The following is a 25,646-nucleotide window of genomic DNA, read 5'->3' on the forward strand; positions in this document are numbered from 1 at the left end:
ACCTTTTGAAAGTATGTTAAACAAACAGCTGCTGAAGAAAAGAAAAGACACAAATCCAAGAGATGAATATAGTCTGTTCTGAACTAAACGGTGATATGCTGCATAGAGGATACGTAATCTAAAAATATACCTGTTGAATAAATGGATAAGCAATGAGAACAAAAAGCAGCATTGCCTGCAACCACCTGAGATACTTGCAGCACACACACTTAAGAGATGGATTTGCATAGCAAAACAGAAACGTAGATTATTCAAAAAGGAGTGAAAGGATTACTTAAGAGAGGAACATGCCATGATAATGTGCAGTACATTTATCATGCATAAGTGGAGGTATTCCATCCAGGACCCAATCCCACAGTTGTATTTTCTATGCAAGTAAGGGGCTAACACAAGAGGACTACTTGGGTTTGCAATATCAGGTCCCATGTTATGTGGCAGATACTTAGGTTAGTATCTGGTTTAATCCCAGCATTTTTTCACAAAGACATGGATGAACATTAGGAAGACAGACTAGCCCACTTCAGCAAGTTTTAAGTTTGTGGAACTATTTGGAGGCCTTCAAGTGCTTGCTGTCAGTAGGTCAAGGTCCTACAGTCCGGACCTGCTTGGGAACAGCTCTTGAAAACACCTGGTTTGTTTAAGCGAATGCTTCTATCAACATTGGTTTTGTGTTTCTGAATGTATGTGAAAGAAACAACATCCTTCCCATGGCACAGAGGAAGCATCTCTTACCACCTTTCATACATCAGAGGAGATAAAAATGCAAATTTTGCATTTAAGTACAGTAATATCTTTAGGACTGTAGGTGCTCAGTACATAAGTAGTGGAAAAAATAGCTCAATTTCAATTCAATCGCAATAAAATAAGCTTGAATCTGTGATTAGACTTGTAGGGAGACTCACCCCTTCCTCAGAAAACTGATGTTGCAGCATTGCCACCTCAGTCTGTTCCTCAAGGCTCCTGTGCTTTGGGACATGACTGACCAAAGCATACTTGCATCCTCTTCCCTTCTGGAATAAACAAAGTAAATAAAGCCAAGTCTACACCAAACATCTGATGCAAGGAATCTTCAACCTCCTGAGGGGCCTCAGATCCCTGTGCCAGTAGCACAGGTTAATATTCATTTTAATCACTCTTGCCTCCTCACAGTTATGTGGGGCACTGTGGCAAATCTGCCTCAGTTTCCCCATTCCCATTCCCCCACTACTGGCTTGTTCTCACCTGCAGCCAGCTCTGGCATAGCCTCTTCCTTCTCCAGATAGTACTCACCAGTCTGTCCTTCAGTCATTAATGCTCCCTTCCCTGGATTCCAGCCCAGGACCTTATGCAAAGCAGGCAGGGCCATTTTCCCCCTCTGCTTCCACACACCCACCCACAAACCCACCTAATAAACCCCACCCCCAACAAACCTTCTCCTCCTAACCACACATTTCCCCCCCACCCATCTCATACCCTGTGTGCCCAGCTGCCAGATGGGATGGGACGGGACCTGCTGGCAGGAGCCGCAGCTTCAGGGGCAACTGCCACACTGCAGCCCTGCCCCGTGCCCACCCCAGTGCTGGGAGATGTGGCCCCAGCCTGGGGGGCTCCTAGTCTCCTAGCTCCCACTTGGAGGGTGTGATGGGCTGGGGGGAGGGAAGGGGGAGGTGGCAGCAGGGGTGTGTGCGTGAGAGAGAGATGGGGGTCAGGGGTGGGGGGACTGCTCCAGGTAGGAGAGGCCGCCAGAGCATTTACGTACCAGCCAGACGCACCGCTCATCTTGTGTATATTCTGGGTAATGTATGTTGTAACCATCTTGCTTGCTTTGCCTGCACTGCTCTTATTTCCTATCACTGTGGATCAACAAAATTTGCCAGAGGAGTTGTGGTCCATCTGAAGGATGTGCTTGCCTGGAGCCAGGGTATCAGGGCTGGGTTGTGAATTCAGTGCCAACAGCCACAACAGTTGAACACAAAATAAACCACCGTGTTACAGTAGTGGGAATCCCAAGACAGACACAGTCCATAACCCAGAAGCAGCTTCCTCTGGGACTTTTACGAAGTTTTTCTCCATAGATATGTCTCACCTACCTCCTCACCACAACCATGTACCTCTGGCTGAGGTAGGCAAGTACAGCCCAGAGTGGTCATGTTAGAGCTAGATGCTGCTTGCTTTGTTTCTCCCTTTTACCTGGTAAGTGGTATGTTTTTTCCTCCACCTTCTATTACATTTTATCTTGTTCTTGAGGAGACTCTCATGCTAATGCCTTTGGGAAGTTAATGTTTGGTTAATGAACTGGAACATGAGCAAGGATCATCTACGGAAAACATTTTTCAAAACTGTTTAAGTTAGGACAGACAGTGGCACAGATGTGATACATTTGGTGATCTCAAACAAACCCAAAGCCACGCAAACTAATAGCAAGTAGTATCATGTAATCAGGTTGTTCAAAAATGGAAAATTGGCTTTATGATTATATAAAACCTTTCATAAGATGTGGTGAGCTGCAATCCAATACACTGCAATTTGGGAATGCTGCCACAGTATAGCATAGGAGTTTTAGTTCTGGTGTTTCATGTCCTTATTCTTCTCAGTGGGTCGCACTTTCAGGCCAGTTATAGTCACAAACTCCCATGAATTACTACTACCTTTCTGCAAAGTGGGAGAAGGTGGCACATTGTGGGAAATGGACTACAGTCAAGGACTCTGGGCTTGAGAGCCAGAGTTTGAAACAACTCTGAACACCAACTCCTTTGGTGCACCGAGTCAGATTTCCACATCGAAATACTTCAGTTTTTAGTAATTAATTTTTCGTGGTCTTTATGGGGGGGAGCAGATTTTTTTTGTCAAATTGTAAAAAGAAAAGTCCTTGTTTCATCCACTCCTACTCGCAGAGATGAGGTGCATCAATACCAAAACCAGTACCCCTTTCTTGATCTCAGCAGCATTAGAATGGTATAGGGCCCTTATCCTTTGTTGAGGGGACTCCCACCAGTAAGTTTTATTCAGGTAATTTATCAGGCATAGAGCCCCTGGCATAAAACTCTACTTTCTGTCAATGAAGTGACACTGATTTGGTGTCTCTAGAATAGATAGGGCTTTGTTCTTGGCAGTCTCAGCAGAGAAAACAAGGACCCAGAGGCGTATCTTAAAATGTTGGTGTCCTGGGAAGTACACAAGGAGCAGGAGGAGAATAAACAGCTTACCTCTTCCTGCTGGGGCTGCTACAGTGGCAGCACAGGCTGCTGCTGCCTTAGTGCAAGCTGCCCAGACACAGGCTGCTAGGGCAGCAGCACAGGCTCCCTGGGGTTTCTTGTTCTGGCAAACCCTCTGAATCAGCATCCCCCCACCAACCAATTTATATTACTGCATGGACCAAATATACATGAAAAATGAAGGCAAGTTCCTCCTCTCTTGATCTTTCTGGTTAAGGGGGAGGGCACAGGCAGGGGTGGATGCATCTGCAGATCACTGCATGGTTGTGAAGATGATGTTGCCAGCAGGGCTTTGGCTTCTTTGACTATGGGATGTTGTTCCAAGAAGAAAGACTGCTAGGAAGAGATGGGATCTACCTGATGAAGAGAGGGAAGAACAACTTTGCAGACAGGTTTGCAAACCTAGTGAGGAATGCTTTAAATTATGTTGGCTAGGAGATGGAGACCAAAGCCCAGAGGCAAGTGGGGAAGCAGGTGACCAGGAGGAAGCACAAGCAGGAGGGGGCAACAAAGGAGGCCTTCTCATCCTTCCTGAGAAAGTAGGGCAATCAGTTAATTACCTCAGATGTGTCTACACGAATGCACGGAGCCTGGGAAACAAGCAGGAAGAATCGGAAGTCCTAGACGGTCGTGGAACTGGAACACGATTGAAATAACAGAGACTTGGTGGGATAGCTCTCATGACTGGAGCACTGTCATGGATGATACAAACTGTTCAGGAAGGCCGGGCAGGGGAGAAGAGGAGGAGGAGTTGCACTTTATGTAAAAGAGCCATATGATTGCTCAGAGCTCCAGTATGAAACTGGAGACAGGCCTGTTGAAATCCCTGGGTTAGGGTCAGAGGAGACAGCAACAAGGATGATGTTGTGGTAGGTGTCTGCCATAGATCACCAGAAAGGGAGGAGGAGGCTTTCTTCAGACAGCTAGCAGATGTTTCCAGATCACAGTTCCTGGTTCTTATGGGGGACTTCAATCACCCTGACATCTGCTGGGAGGTCAATATAGCAATCCACAGGCGATCCAGGAAGTTTCTGGGGACAGCTTCCTGGTACAAGTGCTGGAGTAGCCAACTAAGAGCCGTGCTCTTCTTGACCTGCTGCTCACAAGTGAGGAAGCCTTGGTGGGGAGTGCAGAAGTGTGGGGCAACTTAGGCAGCAGCGACCACCAGACAACCGAGTTCAGGATCAGAGCCCCCCACACAGCACAGGGCAGCGGGTATCACCCCCGCCTGGCAGGAACCAGTTAGGGCAGGGCTTTTTTTTTCTTTTTCTTTTCTCTTGGTGGGGCAGCTATCGACAGGGCTGGGACAGTGGGCAGGGATGGGGCCTGTTCGATTCAGAGATTCGGCAGCAGCCAAATCTCCAAATCAGATTCGGACAAATCAATTCAGGACAGTGATTCAAATCACCAAATCAAATCACTGTCCCCTGAATTGGCTGAATCCAAAGCAAATACTAACCTCTTCGCACAGGCCTAATAGTTTGCTCCACCCCACACATTCTCTGTTACCTGGTACAGGTCAACATGGGGTTTATCTTATGCAAACAGATCTGCTCGCATATAGTGCACGGCTATTTGAAAAATGTGCCCCTACTGTGTCCTGGCACACTGTTTTTCTAAGCAGGGATCCCACTTCAGTATTTAATTTAGCAGCAAACCTAATGATCTTAGACTCAACAACACCCAGGGAGGGAAGGCTTTGAAGCTTGGGATTTTCTTTTTCCAGTACTTTTTTAATTGATTCACATTTCTCAGAAATTAAACTTCTGCTCTGGACTTTCCCTTCACCACTCACTGCCGCACATTCAGATTTGTGAGAGCATTTGTATCAAAGCCCAGCACATTCCTTAGTACATGGAGACTCTAAATAATTTCCTATTCCAAAGGCAGTGATGAATTTAAAAGCTCTTTCTACCTCTGGAGAGCTCACTGGTTCCAAAGCACTCCCTTATCAAATGAAAGAGAATATTGCTGGAAAGGCCTCTAAAGCCAAATGACATTTTTCAGTGCACCCACTGTAGCCTGGAGTCCAGCCCTCCCACTCTGGCTTCATTCTGTGAGGACCCCTTTTACAAGCGCCAAAGATAGCAAAATCAGGCCTTAAATGGATAGGAAAGCGTGAGATCTAACTGTTTTCATATATTCTTATGCAGCCTCATTATCTTTAATGGAATTCACCAGGTGCAGCTGAGACCAGGATTAACCTATGCTGTTTGCTTCTAAATGCAGACCAAAAGCAATCTACTGTGATGTATCAAATGCCACCTTCATCAAGAGGGTTAGTGACATGAGAGACAAGTGTTCTCTGCTGGGCCATCTATTGTCATCCTTGCCACTGCATATATATATAATCCTGCTCAAACTTCTAAAATTGATGGGCCTTTACAGTGCAGTCTAGCAGAGTATGCAGTATTTTGCCTCTTTTTCCATCCCCCTTCTCATATTTTCTAAATGTTCAGATTTTCAGAAGTCCCAAATGTTCTTGTCCAATTTAAATTGGTTGGACTTCCCTACAACCAAGTACAAACTAAAGATTATAACTTCATAATGTTGTATTACACACAAAGGTGTTCTTAGCTGAAAGAAAGGGAGTGTATTTAGAAGGAGCTAGAGGGTTCTACAAATAATCTAAATGGTTCACACTTCATTTGAGGAATTTTCAGCACAGTATACAAACTAACCGTTTCCAGAAATTCCATAGACATATGTAAAAAGCGGTATTGTGGACTCTCAAATGACCATTTATATTTAAAAACATATATCTGTGTATATAATGAAAAAATCTGCCTTGATAAACATAAGGTACTTTGTTGACAGTGGTTGAAAACTTACTGTTGAAGTCATCTTGCACATGGATACAGAATGAACCCTTGTTTCCTTCCCCCACTACTTTCCTTAGCCAGGTCAGGGGTTTACAGACATTGCATGGAGTAAATGGAAACTTGTACCTCATCAGACTAGTAAGTGAAATCAAGCATGGTGCTCTGGCATATTCACTGGCCAGCTTTGTCAAAGATTTCACTAACTTGTCTATTAAGGAAAGAGAGTTTTAATCTGGAGCCACTGGATACAACATCAGCAGTGTCTTTGGAATTAGTGAAAACTGAGAGAAGGCAGGTCAAGGTAGTACCTTAGAGATTAACTGGTTCAGAGGCATGAGCTTTCATATGCAACATACTACTTTGTCAGATACAGGAGACTCCTTGTGCTAACACTTGCACTTCCCACATTTCTAAGGTGGTTCAGTCACAGCAGTTAATCCCTAACATTTGCAGAAGGAAACGCTTTTAAAAACACTTAAAATCCTCAATCTTGCATGACAAATTGTCCCCAGGTCATATTATTTTATTCTTACTTGCGTATTGATAAAAACTGATTTCTATCAGCATTAAACAACTTCAAAATGCCCCCCTGCAGTTCACTGACTTCATAATGAAGCCTCCCTCCTTTGAATAGAATATCTCCTGTTTTGTATTGGGATAAAGTGATTATACCAGCTGTGGGTGGGCAAACTCTGCAGGCATTTCAAGTACCCTGAGAGCCAATCATCCACAAAGCACCTAGACTCTATCAAAATGTGCTTTCAGCAACATCAAAGTGCCTTGTAACTCCCTGAGCATGGGGTGTACTTACTGCTTGGTTCCTTCCTTCTTTCCACAAACACTTTTCCATTTAATTTTCACTGTGTTGTTCCTGTTTTGGTTTGTATCCCTCACAGGCCAGTCCTTGTCATGTCATTTTTCTCTCCTTGCCCTCCAGAAGGCCACAGAGGGGGTGATGCTGGTGTCCCTTTTTACACAATAGCTTAGCAAGCAGACATCCACTTGAGGGGGGGGAAACCTAGATTTTGGCATCTGCTCTAAAGAAGCTGATTTTCTACCACCCCAGGTCAAGGAGCCAACCACTAATCTCATTATGCTTCCTGTGGCTTTGTACCTCAGTATGAGTCTTGAATTCTTTTCTGCCCAGTGGGAGAGGAAGGGCTGGGAGTGTCCCTATGCAGAAGTAGTCTGTAGCCTGATAATTAGGGTACTCTCCCAGGGGATGCAAGTCTCTCTCTCTCTCCAGGCAGAGGGAACCAAACTTTGTTCTCATGCCTCTTGGACAATGCTCTAGCTGTTTAGCTGTTGTAGATGAATTTTAAAGAAAAGGAAAAGCACTGCCTTCTCCTCCGGTTTTGTATTTTTCACAGGAAAAGAATAACTCTTGTACAGTTATCAGACTTAAGGGGGTAGATGCCTACCTTCAGGAGACTATCCCAGTCTGTGGAACCCAAGGACAAGGCACTATCTTGTGCTCAGAATAAAGTTTCTAAGACTCAGAGAGACTGAGCTCTAGACGCACCATCCTCAGCAGTTCCTCGTTAACAAGTTGTAGGCAGCATGCTGGCCTTGGTTGGCTCCCTGTTCATGTGGGTAGTTTTGGATCCATTCTGTAACAATCTGACTCTCCCTATGTATTACATAGGGAGCACTTAACACGGTTTGAGAGCCAAGCACCAAAAGTATTGCAGCATTTGGACACCAAGTCCCTTTGTCGCTTTAGCTCTCTATGACAGTGAGTTCAGGTCCTCAGCTGGTATAAATCATCCTGACTGCACTGAACTCAAACGGAGCTTCCCGACTGCACCAGCTGAATATCTGGCTTGTAGCCCTCCTCCCTTTGAAGATGAGGGATTTGCAGAGTTTAATGAAGGGTGACATTGTTCTCGAATCAGGCTCTATTGGCATGAATAATTTTCTTCCTGTCACCCTGCTGGTTAGCTTGCAGTTGTACAGACAATCCACTGTCCTCCTCATGCTTGCTTATTATATTATTAGTCAATATTTATTTAACAGTAGCACCCAGAGACCTTAACTAAAATCAAAGCCCAATATGTTAAGCACCGTTCAAGCATTTAGCAAGAGAGAACCTCTGCCCCAAAGCGCTAAGAGTCTAAACTGGGTGGGCAAAATACAGCCCATGGGTGCCCCCACAGCAGTCTGCATGCGGCCAAGGCCTGCCTGCTCCCACCCAGGGCAATGCAATCCACTCCTGCCCACAGCTCCAGCCCCACCCCCAGCAGCCTGCACACCTTCCTGGCAGGACTGCTTCTGGTGCAGCAGGTACTGCTCGGCTCCCCACCTTCTCCTATAGCTCCTCCTCCTGCCCCCTGCTGCACCGCTCCAGGGTTGGGGGAAGCTGCAGCTAAGCAGCTCCTGGCCCAACATGCAAAGCTCCACCTCCCGTTCCCAATTACCTGTAGGTGGCTGCTCCTGGCGCTGAGCAGGCAGATTGCTGGAAGGTGGAGCTAGAGCCCCACACGCTGAGGGAGGAGTCTCCCAGGGCAGCTTCTCCCCATCCAAAGCAATACAGGAGGAGGAGGAGGAGCCACTGGAGATGAAGGGAGCTGAGCAGCACATGAGCAGCTGCAGTCACTTCAGGAGCAACCCCACTGGGAAGCTGTGCGCCCTGGCTGAGGCCAGGGCCAGGAGGTGCAGGTGGATACACAGGGCAGGCTGCTCCAGGCAGGAGTGGGCAGGGCTCAGCCCCATGAGGGGTGCTGTGGGGGCAGCTGCAGGCTGGTTGGTGGGGGCAGGCCATACCTGCACTTCCATCACCCTTAGGGAGCTTTGCTGCATGTGCCACCTGCCCTCACTTCTTCCCCTAGTGCACGGGCAGCCCCCAAATACACATGTACCCCCACACCAACATCCACACCTCACATCGCTACACATGCTCCCCCCACACAGTCTACAAGAGTAAGACTTTATTTTGAGCTATTATAATCACCTCTATACACACTACTAAAAACCATAAATCAGGGGGGGAAATTTAATTAAAATTAAAATATGTTATAGTGTAGATTTGATTTTTAGTATATTATTTATTTTTATCTATAATTTGTTAAAATGATATCTTCTATAAAAAAAATTGTGTATGCAGCCCTCAACAGCTCACTTGTTAAGTGGCCCTCTAGCTGAAATAATTGCCCACCTCTGGGATACTGGCTTCCTTTCTTTGCTTCTTGAGTTTTGAGTCTGTAAGGGGCACTAAGCTCATATTTTCTAGATTCTGCCCCACAATCATGAGGCCTAGAATCGTACCTTTTTCATTTTAATGAAATCATGTTCTCACTAATCATGAAGCTCCAGGAGCTTTAGGAATAACTTAATAGATCACAATATATTCATTATAAAGGCACTTGAGTTGGAAACACTGAAACAAGCTGCATCCTCTTCTGCTAGATCCTGGGATATCCAGACACATGGGTGGATCCAGGCTTTTGAAAAAGGGGGTGCAGATGGTGGGTGCATCATCACATATAACACCTTGACAGTGCATCCAGTGCTTCACTGAAAGTTATTTCCATACCTGAATTAATGTTCACCCAAGTTAATGTTTCCTCAACTCAGTTAATGTTTTTAGCCAGAGTTAGAAAATAGTCTGCAGGGCTGTAAAATAGAGCTAACATTAACAGTAGCTGTTAACAGCAAAATTGCTGAAGAAAGTATAGCTTGATTAATGGAACGTTGAGACCATTAAAAGGGAGAGAGGATTGTTAACACCTGTGGAATGAAGTGTTTAGAAGGAATCAGATAGATTATAATGAGACATGAAATAAGTTGAGTCTCTCACTGCTGCCACTGCCTGGCAATTTGTTTTAAACTTTTGGTGGAGCGGGAATCAAAGTGGGGTGCAACTGCACCACCCCATCCCTCTCTCTCCCCCACCTTCAGTCTGCCCCTATCCAGACAGGAGACAAGTCTCTGGTATATAGCAGAGCAACCTGAACATTGAGTTAGGGTGATAAACACTGTTATCAATTACCTGCTGGGCTAATTGGAGCATCCTGCGGGCCTGGCCGCCCCCACCCCCACCCCCTCCCTCAGCTCAGTATAGTGAAAAGGAAGGGAGGGCTGCTCTAGCATCCCCCAGCTTCTAGCCTGAGCCACTGCAGGCATGTGCCCGCATTTCTGGGATGTCTGTCCGGTTGCAAAATGGATCTAGCCTACCCAAGTTAGACTAACCTGCAGAGATTGAATCAATATAGGCTCGGGCTTTTTGAATGTCTGTCCCTAGCCAAGCAGCATAAGTACATGAATGTAAGTACATGAATAGGGCTGCAAAACCCCACTTATTTAACTCCCAACCCCTGAAAGGAAAAAAAAAAAGGGACCTAGGTATTTCCTTCTAACTGAGGTGACTTTTAAATGCTTTCTAGGGAGCGGATAAATGGCAGCACTGACCTTCTCAAATACAACCTGCTTTTTCTGTCCGGAAATCCAAATCCTTGTGCTTATAGCCAGAAGAGATATTTCTCTCCTTTGCATTACCAGCACTGAGTGGATATCACAGCTCAGGAATGCTTGAATAGCTGGCAGTCTTTGTATTTGTGTAACATAAAACAGGTAATCCCCAAGAGAACCTCCTTTGCAGTGGTTTTCCTTTTCAAGTATTTCCTCCAGCAGGAGCTTTGTACAAGTGGAACACATGCTTGACATATCCCATCCTTGTCATTCTCTTTGCCTTGCGCCTGTAATGCAAGACTTACATGTAGCATTGAAAAGATTTCCATTTAGGTTAAAAGAACCAACGGAGGATAACAGAAGACTTTGCTGCTCTTAGAAAAAAAACATTTTGTAAAGGAAATCTCACTTTCTGAGAGTAGTATTATTTATTATTACCATTTTGTATGACTGTAGCACCTAAGACCCTTGTTATGGCTGACAATGCCTTTGTGCTAGGTACAAAGGAAACAAAAAAAGGATCCCTCTAAATGGGGGGTGGTAAGTCAGGTGGCAACAGTCGGTGAAGGGCCCTGAAAGTAGAAGCAATGTATTTATGTTCAGTTGCTGTATTCCCCTCCTTGTACCAACTGTAGAACCAAGAGCAGAAATGAAACACAAATATAAGTATTCAGAAGGGACACAGGGGTTCCAATACACTGGAAGTGTTCACAAATATGCCATATGGCAATTGGTTTCATCATGCCAGTGTCTCCTTTTCAACTCTGGTTCAAATCAAAGGCCAAGTCCTATGTTATTAATTTATTTATTTATTTGATATAAGCAGATATATAAGCCTTCCCAACAAAGGATGGCTTACAATAAGAAAACAGAATAACTTAAAACTGTTAATAACTTTCAAAAACCCATTTGAAAGTGTAGTGATATAAATCTGTTATTTTTAATAAAGTTGCACTAGTATCAGCTGGTTGCTTGAACACAATGAGGGAGCTGTGCTAGGAGTTCGACACCGTGGATTTAACTGATAATTTTTTGATGCCATCCATGACTATTAGCCCAGTATATGAGTGTAAATATCTATTAAGCATACATCAATTTGGAATAGACAATAAAACCAATTTAAAGAGCTGTTCTACTCAGAAAAGCAATTAAATTGCATTTATCCTGATATGTAATAAGTTATATCTGCTAAATGTAGTAACTTAAATACAGTAAGTTTCCCTCTATGGCTGATAGATAGAACTGGAAATTATGTTGCATTGCATGCAATGCCAATAGCCTCATATGACGAGGTGACGATTCCAGAGACAGTCAAAGCCCAAGCTTGAATCTGCAGACTGTGTCAGAAAGGCTCTCTTTCTAACGGTAAACAGAACCCATGGCAAAGAAGAATGATTCCTAGATCAGCGGTTCTACTCAGCCACCATCGCCTACCATGGTGGGGGCACCTACAGCAATGATGCCTTCCAGCAGGCAGAGGTAAGTATAGATGGATGGGCAGGCAGGATCCTTCCAGCACACCCGCCCCCAGAGTTCCCCTGGGCACGTGGACCTGAGCACCCACACCTCTGCCCTGGGTACATGTGCACCCACCTGCTTGGTGTACACACCTCTGCCCTGAGTATACGTGCACCCAGCCGCATTCCCTATGCATGTGCCTCTGCACTGGGTACATGCATACCTGCCTGCCCCCACTGCATGGGTCTGGGCACATAGGTCTCTGCATGGGGCATGTGCACACCCAGCTCCCCAGTGCACTCATTCAGGAGCACGTACCTCTTGGCTGGGTACCCACGCAACTACCTCCTGATGCAGGCATCTGGGCACACACACCTCTGCACTGGGCACAAATGCATGCTTTACTCCTGTATGCATGCACCTGGGTAACCACACTTCTGCACTGGGTATATGTGCACCTGCCTGCCCCCAGTACATGCATCTAGGTGCACAGGCCTCTGCACTGGGTACACACATACACAGCTCCCCAGTCCATGCATCTAGGCACACACACCTCTGCACTGGATACACATGCACCCACCTACTCAATTACACACACCTGGGCTCACACACCTCTGCACTGGATACATGTACACTTCTCCCCACCCCCCTGCCCCAGTGCACGAATCTAGGTTCACACATCTCTGCACTGGGCTCATGCACACCTACCTCCCTGGTGCATGCATCTGGGTGCACATGCCTCTGCACTTGATCTATGCACACCCACCTGCTCAGTGTACACACCTAGGAGCACACGCCTCCGCACTGGGTATACACACACCTACCCGCCCCTAGTGCATGGACCTGAGCATATATGCATCTGCCCTGGATACACATACACCCACCTGGTCAGCACCTGGAATCACACACCTGTGCCCTGGATACATGTATACCCATCCACCCCCAGTGCACACACCTAGGCTCACACATCTCTGCACTGGATATACATGCACCCACCCACCTCCAGTGCATGCCTTTGGGCTGCTGTCTTTAAAAGTTTCCTGTATTAACAGCAGCTTTGGTGAGCGTGCAAAACTACACACTGCTTTTTGTCCTGTCTTAGCTGTTTCGGGTTTTGCACATCCTAATGATGCCAGGGATGATACACACGCCAAGGATGACACAGTCACTTTTTAAGTAAAAATACATTCTCAAGAGATATGGACCAAAAAATAAGCTATCCCCCCCAAGTAAAAAACACACATACAATGCAAGTTTCTACCCTTACAACCAAGAGCATTCATGGCATTAAAAGTGTCAATACACAATCTTTCCTAGAGCCTTCATTAATATATATAATCACAGCTTCATTTTAGGGTCAAAAGCATACCTGCTTTCTTCCCTCATTCTTATGTAATGATGAAGATGAGGGCCTAGTCTTGAGAAATCATAAGAGTAACTACCTCATAAGAGTAACTACCCTGACATCCAGATTTTTTTTTTTTACAGCTCTTTTTTTTTTTCGTATTTCTTTGGCTCTCCCAAAGGATAGCACCTTTGGGAGAGCTAAAGAAATACCATGTAGGGCCTGCATGGACTGAGCATCTGGATGGATCTCTTCCTTACAATCTTAGGCATATGCTCCCTCTGCGGGGAAGCCTCCATTTCCCTTAGTAGCTCTCATTGTTTATTTTGCAGCCTACTCCTAGCAGCCAGTTTCTTAGTGCACTGAATCACTTCTTCCTGAGTATTTGCTGCACCCTGTAATCATTGGAAATCAAAGCTTAAATCCGGTCAGGATTCTCTTCTGCTCAGCAGTTCCACACCCTAACTCACAGGACAAATAATAATAATTTAAACATACTTACTGAGTCACTGCAGCCGCTTCTCCAGCAGGAGACTGACAGTTTTGCCCATTTTTGTCTTTTTGGGTCCTGGAGATGCAACGGGTACAAGAAGCCAATGCATGCCTGGACAGAGGAAGGGCTGTATTATTCTAAGTCAAAGCAAATGAAATAAAATTAAATCAAGCAAATACCAACAGAGTTGCAGCTAAAAATATCAGCCCAAGGTCACATCCAATAGAAAGGATTGGTTGTCTAAAGCTAGGCCCTTCATTGTGGCACACAGCTGAGATGGCTGCTGGCTTGGGTTTTTTTGTTCAGCATTCAAGATGATAATATCTTTGGCATGACACACTCCGATGTTAAAGTGCAGTTCTGCCATTTGCTTTACAATGCCCCAGCTGCAGGTCAATAATCAAGGGGAAGAAAGGGCTACCATTTCTAGCCCAGTTCATCAACCCCATAATACCCTGGCTCTGTCCTGGGGAATTGCAAAGGTATAGGTGTGGGCCACAAGGAACCACAGTTCTTTCCTCCATGCTCAGTATTAATTTGTTGTACAAAGTCACTTTGCAAAGATAGATAGTTAGCCATGATAGTCTGAAATCAGGCAGAAGAAAGCACTGATCAGAAACTGATTCAGTTAGTCTATAAAGTCACTTCGATATGGGCACAAGGATCTTTGACATGACAATGCCAGCTTGCTCCCTTGAGATCATATTTGAGATGCTTCATAGGATATTTGTGTGGTCACATGTAATATTCACATGACCACTACAGCATAATGAAGGGGACAAGTGAGAAGGTCACCAGACGTAGGGGAGGTAGGGGGCGCAAAAATAGCAGCTACTGCTGCCACCAGCTCAGTGACACTGCCACTTGTCTGGCTGCTGCCCTGCATGCTGTTTCTCTCCAGGGCGCAAAACTGCCCAGCTCCGCCTATTCATAGCTGTCAAATCTGTGTGCTTGCTATCCCCTGCCAACTGCCTACATATTGCAGTCATTTGTAGTTGTGTTAGCTACTCTCTGTTTATTATTGTGGTATGGTCTGTAAAACAAACACATGCACAAAAACGTTTTCTCAGTGACAGACACTCTATAAAGTAAAGCAGCAAATGTTTTTCCTTTACATAGCTGTGTGTCTTTGTTTACAGTCTTCATGTCCAAAGTATTTCAGGCCAGAAAACTAGGACAGTATAAAGTTGTGTCAAATGTAGGTATTTTTATTGTGAAATGTTCAGGATTCTTTTTTTCAGCTCATGTTTGATTGCATTCCTGTGAGCAATTAAGAAGCTGCTGATCTTTAATAGCCTATAAGACCTCAGGATATGAGATAAGTTGTTTGTGTGCCTGCTAATGTCAGTTATTGAAAATACTTTAAAAAAACCAAATAAACCTATTAAAGGTTATTAATAAGCTTTTATAACTGTCTGTTCAAGCTCATAATAAAAGAAACCCATTTTCTTATGTTTAAATAAAAAATGTGAAAATATGCAAGCCTATAATGTCTTAGATCTGGTGCATCTTATCCACTAGATGGTGCTAGAAAATAATGTAAAATTTGTAAATGCACTGAAAGGGCCATCTGCACAAACTACCAGGACTGCCTTGCTGGGAATAATTGTGCGCTGCATACTGTGCGCAATGTGTTGCCTTGTCTGCACACAAAAAATGCAGCACTTTAGCAAGGTTTTTTTTTACATTAGTTTTATTAAAGCCATGCAGATCTTCTCATTGCAATTTAAAACAGCTTCTCTTGATATGTGTCCACAAACAGTTTGGCATCCATTTAACTAAACTGATTTCAGAGAAACCTACTCTACTTTGTGGCTAGGCAAGGCTTGAGTAAGTCATCAGTTCAGTATTTTAATCCTTGTTGCCTGAATGTGTCCATAGACTTTTTTCTGTCCAGCTCCTGCTGAGGCTAGGAGGTACATGGGCCCATCTAAACATGCACTAATGCACTTTAGTTAATGTGCCACCATTCATCTAGTACCACCATTGGGCACTTTTACATGTGCTTTGGGGCAGAGGGGTACTTTAATTAAAGCAGCTCTGAGAGCTGCTTTAATTAAAACACTGCGGTATCGTATATATCAGTGTCGCCATCCTTCAAAATGACAGTGGGGGAACTTGAACTAAAGCTCATTCGACCAAGCTTTAGTTAAAGTGCGCTTGTCACCATTTTGAAGCGCAGGGACTCTAATGCACAAGACACAGAGGCTAGCTGGAGTGTGGTAATTGCTACACTCCTGCAGACTCAATTAATCAAGTCTGCTCAGACATGCTATAATTACGGTGTGTTAGAGCAGCCTTGTAGCACATCTACAAGCACCCATTTTGAGGTACTAGGAAAATGCAGATTAGCGCAACTTAATGCACATTAACTAAGAGCACAGTTTTAGTGACACTTTAATGTGCATTAGCCTATTCTAATGTGCATTAATGAAAGCACACTTTTTTTTAGTGATGCTTTAATACATATTAAAATAGGCTAATGTGCATTAAAGAGCACATGTAGACATGCCCACAGAAACTATTTTGGATAAATGCAAGGAGATAACAACACATGTGATGAGCTGTTTGATTCTCAGCCTGGAAAATACAGCAATTCCACCTTGATTCATTTCTCTTCTACATGTTCTTATGGCTGGCTTGACTCCTGCAGTCCCTTCAGAAGGTTTTTTTGCCATCCACAACCAGACTAGAGGCATGATCTCAGGAAGGAGCAGAGCACACTTTTTGTGCAGTGTGCTCTGCACAGTGATATGATAGCCTTCCTCTTTCCACAAGGACCCTTCGTTTAGATTTTGTTTTGTTTCTGAGACGGTCTCGTATTTAATGGGCTTTTTGGACCCCTATGTGCTTTGGCAGGAAGCAGCGTCTTGTTCTTTATAAGCATAGCTCATTACTACATCAATTTTTTATTAATCTGTCTTCTGACATGGCAGCAACACTACATAGCAGTGCAGGGGCCAAGGGAAATAATTGTACACTCCTGTATGAAAATTGCCAGGTCACATCTTTGCTTGTAAACAATTTAGGGCAGACATCCACTAACCAGAACCTCTAGACCTGACAAAGAGGGACTTCCCCCATCAGAAAAAAGTGGTGATTCAGCCTCGTTCCCATCCTAAAAGGTCCCTGGCTCATCAGCTCTAGCTACCACAAAGCTGCTTCTTACAAGCTAAATTGTAGCTTATGCTTAGCCTTTATCAGGGGATTGAGCATGATCTCCAAAACCCAGAATAGCTTTGGAGTACACTGTATTTAGAGGCACTCTTCAGAGTTTCCCACCTTCTGCTCTTTATGGAAGGAAGGTGAGGAGTTAGGTATCACTGACCTACCCCACTCACAACAATCCTCCAAGCCCAGCTGCATCCCAGCCATCTCCTCACCCAACTCTTTTGAGGCAGTGAGTAAGAGGAATATCAAGACATACAGACTGCTTGTACACCTCACAGGGGTTTAATTAGGTTTAGTTCTTCCTAAATTGAAACAGTGGGTTTTTAAATACACCACTTCAATTTAGGGATAATTAAACTGAACTAAACCCCCATGGTGTGGACACAAGGGTGGGGCTTCAATCCTTACCTGCATCTTTGGTGTGGGGGGGAGGGGAGGGGAGGGGCAAGCTGCTGGTGGGCCAAGTGGACCCTGAACTGCGTGGGCCGCCCCCCCAGGTGGCACCTGCCCACTGGCACCTGGCCTGGGCAGTCCCAAGACATGCCACACTCGTGGAGGGAAGCACCAGCCCCCCTGCAGCCACGGAGGGAAGCACCAGGCCCCCACACAGCTCAGGCAGGCAGGCAGCCTCTGGGGAGGAAAAAAAAAGATCAGGTTCGCTGCTGTTTTTTTTTCTTCAGTGGAGCCTGCCTGCACAGGCTGCTGCCGGGTCCCACAGCCCCTGAGCTGCATGGGTCCCACCAAGCCCTGAGCACACCAGCTTCCACCGCCCCATGCACTGTTGCACTGTGTTAGGTAGCAAACTAAAACACCTCAGAGGTGTTTTATCTTGCTAAGTACCAAAGTAATTTAAAGCAGAACATGCTGCTGAATGTGCAAACAGCAACGACATTAAAGCGGTGCAAGAGGGCATTTAAGCTGCTTTAAAGGCCAATTTTGTGGTGTGTACAAAGGCTCACACAGCCTACAGAGAGTTATTATTCCTCTTTTCTACCCTGCACAGATGTGCTATCATTACCTTAGGGCAGTTAAATCAATTCAGGGGAAACAATCCTTTTTACTATGGTTCTATTTTAGTGCTTTATGAACAGTGCAGCACATGAAACCCATGCTAGCCTGGTGTGTCCCTTCCTCTACATGGCTGGGTTACAGGTGTTAATGAGTCTGCTATAACCTTGGCTAGGAGACCTGGCTCTTTAAGATCAGGCAGTAGCAGCTCAAGAATGAAGATTCACAGGTACCAGTTTTAATTCTTAGTAACAACTTACTAACCCATCCAGAGGGAAAGCATTGCCTATACAAAATAAGTGTGCCCGGCAACAAACTGAATTGTCATACTTTTGAAAGGAACCAAGTGCCCTGCCTTCCTAAATAGTATAGCCCATCTGCAGGGGAGGAGCAGAGTGCTTTGGGAGGGACACTGGAAGAGGGGAAAGGGATCTCTCGGGTGTGTGTATGGATGGGGGTGGGGAAGTGGGAAGAGATGTTGCATACCTGGATGTGAATAGGGGCTGGGAAACTCAGGATAGGCCAAAGGGTTTGCTCTCCTGGATAATAGGCAGAGAAGCAGAAGTGGGTGGCGTGGGATGAAGTTTTAAAGTAGCAGATGGTTGTTTATTATCTTGTGGGTTCTGTGTCTGTTACTATAAGCTGCTCCAAGCCTTTCTGAAAAAGGCCAAATATACGTCTCTAAATAGCAACAATGCTCAGACTGCAAATGTAGAACATTCACTGGTCAGATGTTGCTTGTATTTCTTCCTTTGTTTTTGAAGACTTTGCTGTTAGAAAGTGAAACAGATTCCTAATGTCACATCTCCCTTAACAGAGCAGAAAGATGAGGAAGTGATAATAAGTATAAGTATTACCTCCCCCTCTTCTTTCTGCATTTCAATTTTCTTCTTTGCTGAAGCACAGGCCAGAGCTCTGTCTTAAGAAAGCATTATGAAGTTAACGCTTGGAGCTGTTCTGTGTAAAAATCTGACAAGTATAATTTAAAATTTCCAGTCCGCTTTAAAAAAGTATCATGTTGGCTAATAAGCCAATATTTCATGCAGACATAAAATATTTATAGTATTTAAGTACTATTTAATAAGCTTAGTTTAAGCAACAGTTCTTAGATACTAGGGGTGCTTATACATGTGTAGGGAGGCTGCTCCAATATGCTGTAACAGCATGTCTGAGCAGACTCAATTAATTGCGGTAATTACTGTGCTCCAGCAGACTCACATATATCAGCATCCTCATGCTGAAAAATAGTAGTGGTGGCACTTTAACTAAAACTCATTTGGTGAGCTTTAGTTAAAGCACCCCTGCCACCGTTTTTCAGTGCAGGGACACTGATACACATGACACTCCAGGCACTTAAATTAGAGCGGCTCTATGAGCCTCTCTAATTAAAGTGCCTCCCCTCCTACCCCACACACTCTCAGAGCACATGTATAAATGCCCAATATCTACAGGTGTTCTTCCTACAACCTCAGCCCCTATATTGTTGTTGCATGGTTAATTTAAATTAGTTTTTTGCAAGAATTATTTCACATGAATACTTTCATTTCTGTACTTTAGCAAACATATGACCCACTAGTCGTTGAGAAATGATTTCCCACCATACGGTGGTAATAAAGTATCGTGTTTGCCACCTGTACACTTTAGAACTGGAGATAATGGCAGCCTCTCAGTTATTTCAAAACATTTCATGACCCCGTCAGCAAACAAATAGTTGGAGATCTCCACAGCAAACAGCATTTCACATCTTGGATTAACAGACAGCTGTTCTCCTCATCTACTAGAAAAGCAAAACTATTTTGCCCATATCTAAAAGAGTATAGGGATAGGGATCAACATACAGATATCTATTCCCTGGATCCTACCTGGGCAGGCCCACCTAAGGATATAGCAAGTCATAGCTTACTTAGCTGTGTCACATTTTCTATTTAACAGGAGGGCAAGTAAAGCTAGAGTAGCACTCACTCATAGCCAAAACAATGAAATACAAAGAAGTACAATTACTAGCCCTCGACCCTCACACGTGTTGGTTTTGCATCAACCAGTCAACAAGTCCAGAGGCCTGGTTTTCACTCCTTGCGCTCTGTTTGGCTCAGCTTTCAGCAAGTGACTGGGTGTGACCCCTGTGGTAGACTGCTCACAGTGAAACCACCTATGCAGCTTTACAAACAACTAGTGGGCACATTCTGTAACTGCCTTCTCGCTGAGTTGCCCTAAATATGTATCCAGAGACACAGTGAGTGCATCCACACATGCAAGCACGTGCGCTTGCAGCAGTTTAAATAGAAGCGGTGCAAATTTGAGCCGGGGCTTTTTGCCTCAGCACACGTGCTTAGACATGCACTTTGATGTGGAACAAATTGTGCCACTTGGGGAAAAATAGCCCTGCCTGGCTCCTCCTGGATCTGCAGCCAGGGAGAGCTAGAGCCCGGGGCCAGCACCTGTGCTATCCCCAGCAGTATAAAAAGCTGCCCTGTCCTGGCCCCATCCATACAAAAAGCTGCCCTGGCAAGCAGTTCAGGGCTACTCACTCTCAGGAGCTTCTGGGGCCTGACCACTTGGTACCTGGGGACACTACCCCTTGTGCCAGCTGGACTGCTGCAGCACCATCCCAAATCCATTTTTAAAAATACCCCAAAATCCATGTTTTTCCACAATTAAAACAAAACACACTCACACACACACACACACACACACACATATATATATATATAGAGAGAGAGAGAGAGAGAGAGAGAGACAGTGATCAGTTGGGCAATGCTTTATTGGTATATTTACAATGTTAAAGCAACGTGGAAGCCTACCAGTGTCTCTATCATCATGATAAAATAAATTCTAAATATCTATATGGGTTTCATATTTCATAGATTTCATAGACATTAGGGCTGGAAGGGACCTCAGAAGATCATCGAGTCCAGCTCCTGCCCCAGGGGGCAGGAAGTCAGCAGGGATCGTAGGATCCCAGCAAGATAAACTTCCAGATGTCTCTTGAAGGTGTTCAAAATAGGTGCTTGAACCACCTTCAGCGGCAGTCTGTTCCAAACCTTGGAGGCTCAGACAGTAAAGAGGTTCTTCCTTATGTCCAGCTTGAAACAGTCATGGAGGAGTTTATGACCGTTCACCCTTGTCATCCCCTGGGGTGCTCTGGTGAACAGGCATTCCCCCAGATCCTGGTAAGCACCCCTGATAAACTTATAGGTGGCCACCAGATCACCCCTGAGCCTGCGCTTTTCCAGGCTGAAGAGGCCTATGGTTCTCAATCTCTCTTCAAACGTCTGTTTTTCTGACCTCTGATCATGTGCGTGGCTCTACTCTGCACCATCTCAAGCTTCTCCACATCCTTTTTCAATTGTGGAGCCAAAAGGCCAGTCTGCTTCTGATACCAATGTCCACATCATTAATGAAGATGTTGAATAGTATAGACCCAAAGACAGAGCCTTGAGGGGCCCCACTGGGTCACAGCACACCACAACGATTGACTTCTGTCAACCACCACCATCTGGGTCCTACCACAGAGTCAGTTCCCCAGCCAGTGGATTGTGGTGAGGCCAAGGCCACAGTTAGCCAGTTTTGCTAAGAGGTGATCATGGGATACCAGATTGAAGGCTTTTTCAAAGTCAAGATATACAACATCAATCTCTTCTCCCTTGTCCAGGTGATAGGTCACCTGGTCATAAAAGGAAATAAGATTGGTCAAGCAAGACCTACCCGCAACAGACCCATGCTGGCTATCCCTCAGCCATCGGTCAGTCTGTTAAGAATGGCCTCTTTGATAATCTTTTCTAAGACCTTCCCCAGGATAGAGGTCAGACTGATGGGCCTATAGTTTGCCAGATCCACTTTCCTCCCTTTCTTGATGATACGCATCACATTGGCCTTCCAATCTTTGGGTACCTCACCAGAGCACCAGGAGCTCTTGAAGATCCATGCCAGGGGCTGAGCTATGATGCTAGCCAGCTCCTTGAGTACCCTCGGGTGTAACCTGTCAGGACCAGCTGACTTGAAGGTGTCTGGCCTCTCAAGGTGTTCCTTCACAAGGTCAGCATTGATGGAGGATAAGGAATCTCCCTCACCCAAGCCTCCCTGTCCTGTAATGGGCAGGGGTGTCCCATGGGACTGATGAAAGACCAATGCAAAGGACTCATTTAGCAAGTTGGCTTTTTCCTGGGTGTTGGTTATCAGTTGTCCCATCTGGTTTAGCAGGGGTCCAATGTTGCCCTTGCTTTTCCTCTGGCTCCCCACATATCTAAAAAAGGAGTTTTTATTGTCCTTGATACTTGTAGCTAGTTGGAGTTCCATCGCAGCCTTGGCTTTCCTGGTTCACTACCTGCAGGTCCAGACCAGTGCAGAATATTCCTCCTTGGAGGTGGATCCAATCCGCCATCCTTTGTAGGTCTTCCTTTTTAGACGCAGGAGGTCCACTAGTTCCCTGGAGAGCCAAGGGGGCCACTGTGCCCTTTTGTTGCCTTTCCTCTGAGATAGGATAGACTTTGCTTGTGCATCCAGGATCGCACCTTTCAGGAGCAACCACTCATCCTGAACTCCCCTCCCCTTTGGCTTGTGGCCCTTTAGAGCCTCCCTGAGAAGCCTCCTGAACTTGTCAAAGTCAGCTTTCCTGAAGTTGAGGACTTCTGTATTACTGACTGACTTGCCAGCTTTACAGCAGATGACAAAGGTGATCAGCTCATGGTCACTGTTGCCCAGCTTCCCTTTGATCATTAGGTCACTGATTAGGTCATCCCCCATTGCCAGAACCAGGTCAAGCAGCGCTTTACCTCTCATCGGCCCGTCAACTTCTTGCATCAGATGGACCTCATCCATGCATGAGAGAAAGCTTTGCGACCACTCGGATTTGGCCAAGCACTCTTCCCATGAGATGTCGGGTAGTTGAAGTCTCCCATGACAACCATGCATTGGGAGCGTGCAGCCTCAGCCAATTCCCCGGTGAACTCCTGGTCAAGCTCTTGATCCTGGGCAGGAAGTCTGTAGTAGACTCCCCCCATTGTGTCCCCTGTGCCGTGTTCCCCACAGATTTTAACCCAGAGAGTCTCCAGTCATCCACTCTGGGTGCCAATGTCAGCTTGCAGGGACATGTAGCTTTCCTTGACATAGAGAGCTACACCCCCAACCCTTTTGTCCACTCAATCCCTCTGTACAGGGTATAGCCATCTATACCTGTGGTCCAGTCATGGGTGGAGTCCCACCAGGTCGCCATTATCCCTATGACATCATAGTTATTCGTGTTAAGCAGGAGGACAAGTTCCTCCTGTTTATTCCCCAAACTCCTGGAATTTGTGTACAGGTAGGCAAGTGTCCCTTTTGGGACCCCTGCCTTGCCTACAGGTCGCTCCAGGGCTGGGGCAGGGGTAGGCTCCCTTAAGTGCCTTGGCCTGCTGGCTTTGCAAGGGTTGCTCAGTGGGCCAGCAGTGGTGGGTGTCCCCCCATCCCCCAGCGGGCTTAGTTTAAAGCCTGGTGGAGCAGGTCACCCAGTCTGGCTGAGAAAAGCCTCCTCCCCAGCAGAGAGAGGTGGAGGCGGCTCTTCCCAGCAGCTCTCTGCCTCTCTCACCAAACAGTGGACTGTGGTCATGGAAGCCAAAGCCTACCTGATGACACCAGCACTGCAGTCTTTGGTTCACTACCTTGATCCTCCTTTCCTTTCTCAGCCCATAGCCTGAAATTGGGAGGATTGATGAAAACACCACCTGAGCCCCCAACCCCTTAAGCCTCACTCCCAAATCCCTGTAGCGTTTCATGACCCGGCTGGGAGCGCTCTGAGCCATGTCATTTGTGCCCACATGGATAAGGAGTGTAGGGTAGTGGTCAGTGGGCTGGAGGAGCTCTTCTCCACAATGTCTCGGATACAGGCTCCTGGGAAGCAACAGACTTCCTGGGCTAAGGGGTCGGGGCGGCAGATTGCCCCCTCAGTCCCCTTCAGGATGGAGTCTCCCACAACAAACACAAACACTTTGTGTTTTGTCTTAGGGAGAGCGGGGCAGTAGCTGCAGTTGAGCCTATGTTGCCTGCAGGACCTTGCATCTTGGCAGGTTCTGCTGGGCCTGCAAGAGGTTTGTACCTGTTGCAAAGCTCCAGCAGGGCGAGGACCTTGCTGTGGCAGGCCTTGGGGCCCCTGACCACCTTGGTCCAACCCCTTGGCTGGACAGAATGTGAGGTCCCCAAGTCCTCCCTTATCCTGGAGGGTGACTGTGGTCTACCCTCCACCTCCAGGAGGAGAAGGGCCTGGCAGTAGGAGTCTATCTCCCGCTCACCATCCCTGATGGCATGCAGTCTCCGGACAGTGGCCTGGAGCTCCTCCAGCTGGTGCGCCAGAGACCCCAGAAGTGAGCAGACCTCACAAGGGGAGGAGGCCATACTTCTGGACCGCCAAGCCTAAAAAAGTGTCAGGCAGCCCCCGCATCTGAGAGCCAGAGGCTCCAACTGCATGGAGACCGGAACCATGGGCTCTGTCTGGGTGGAGCCCTCTGAGGAGCCCGGGGGGGAGCCACAGACCCTGAGGGGACCCAAGGGGTGTGGCGTGTGCCCATCCACATGATGCAACTGGTAGGCCAGCTGCGGCTGGGACTGTCTACCTTAGGGGGCTCACAGGCAGGGCCTCAGGCCCTCCCGCTCACCCTCCTGCATGAACTCCTGTGCTAATTCGCACATTGGGTCCAGAAGCGCACCTGTTTGTGCAGCCTGTTCATGAGGCTCCAGTTGCGCAGCTCCCTGGGGGGTTGGGTAAAGTAGGAGCCAGGGGTCCTGTGGTCTTTTTCCTGGGGTCCCTGGGCTCACAGGGGTGCAGCGGGCTTACACCCACACATCTCTTTCCAGAGCTGGGTCCCTAATGTGGCTTCTACCATTGCCAGGTCCTTTTTAAACTGTGCGCATGTGCAGAAGGGCCAGCCAGTGCCGTGCTGTTCTCAAGGGGATAAGAGGGGACCAAAGGAGGGGGCCAAAGAAGGGGACAGGTGAGTGCCCCCCCAACCTGGCTCATGCACTAGCAGCCCAGTCACATGGCTCCCTGGGGGGCTGGGCCAAGTAGGAGCTGAGGGGAGCACGACCCTCCCTGCCTCCACTCAGCCAGCTCCCAACTCGCTACGTCCCTACCTGCGAGCAGGCCGGGGCTCATCAGGGGTCCTGGGGTCTCTTCCTGGAGGTCCCTAGGCTCAGGGGGATGCAGCAGGCTTAAACCCGTGCATCTCACTCCAGAGCCGGGTCCTTAATGCCCTAACGTTGATGTGTACTTCTGGTTTTCTTCGCACATGATGGGTGTGCGATGGGGGGATGTGGTGTTTGCAGGAAGTGGGTGGAAAGGGGTGTGGGGGAAGGTGGGTGAGTGTGTGTGGAGGGATGTGGGTTGGTGTGTGGGTAGGTGTGGGGTGATTGCTGGGGGTTCTGTGGGTGTAGGGGACCTTGTGTGGGGGCTGCTCAGGAGGGGTGGGTCCCCTCGCCCCCACAGGGCGCAGCCCCCACACACAGCACATGGAATGCTCCCCCTCACAGGTCCCCAGCTCCCCCCTGGAGGGCCACAGTCCCTATCCCCAACAGGGCCGCAGCCCCCTTGCCCAGGGTCCCAGGCACCCTGGAGGGCCACACACAGCCTCCCCGCCCAGGGTCCCACCTCCCCCTGGAGGGCCACAGCCCACCTGCCCAGGGTCCCAGGCACCCTGGAGGGACACAGCCCCCCTGCCCCAGGTCCCAGCTCCTCCCTTGAGTGCCACAACCCCCCCACCCAGGGTCCCAGGCACCCTGAA

The 25,646-nt window shown here is 46.9% G+C and overlaps 1 long non-coding RNA gene across 1 annotated transcript in view; it reads right to left on the reverse strand.

Annotated features, from left to right (window-relative positions):
- LOC102387011 overlaps positions 1-8,511 on the reverse strand; it is a 65,509-nt gene extending 56,998 nt beyond the window's left edge. The window contains exons 1-2 of the long non-coding RNA XR_323841.2: positions 8,434-8,511; positions 903-1,010 (exon numbers count right to left, since the gene is read on the reverse strand). This is a non-coding gene — a long non-coding RNA (uncharacterized LOC102387011). The remainder of the gene's footprint in view (positions 1-902; positions 1,011-8,433) is intronic.
- Between the last annotated feature and the right edge of the window lie 17,135 nt (positions 8,512-25,646).

This window comes from Alligator sinensis, unplaced genomic scaffold, assembly GCF_000455745.1.
Source record: "Alligator sinensis unplaced genomic scaffold, ASM45574v1 scaffold309_1, whole genome shotgun sequence".
Classification (NCBI taxonomy): Eukaryota; Metazoa; Chordata; order Crocodylia; family Alligatoridae; genus Alligator; species Alligator sinensis.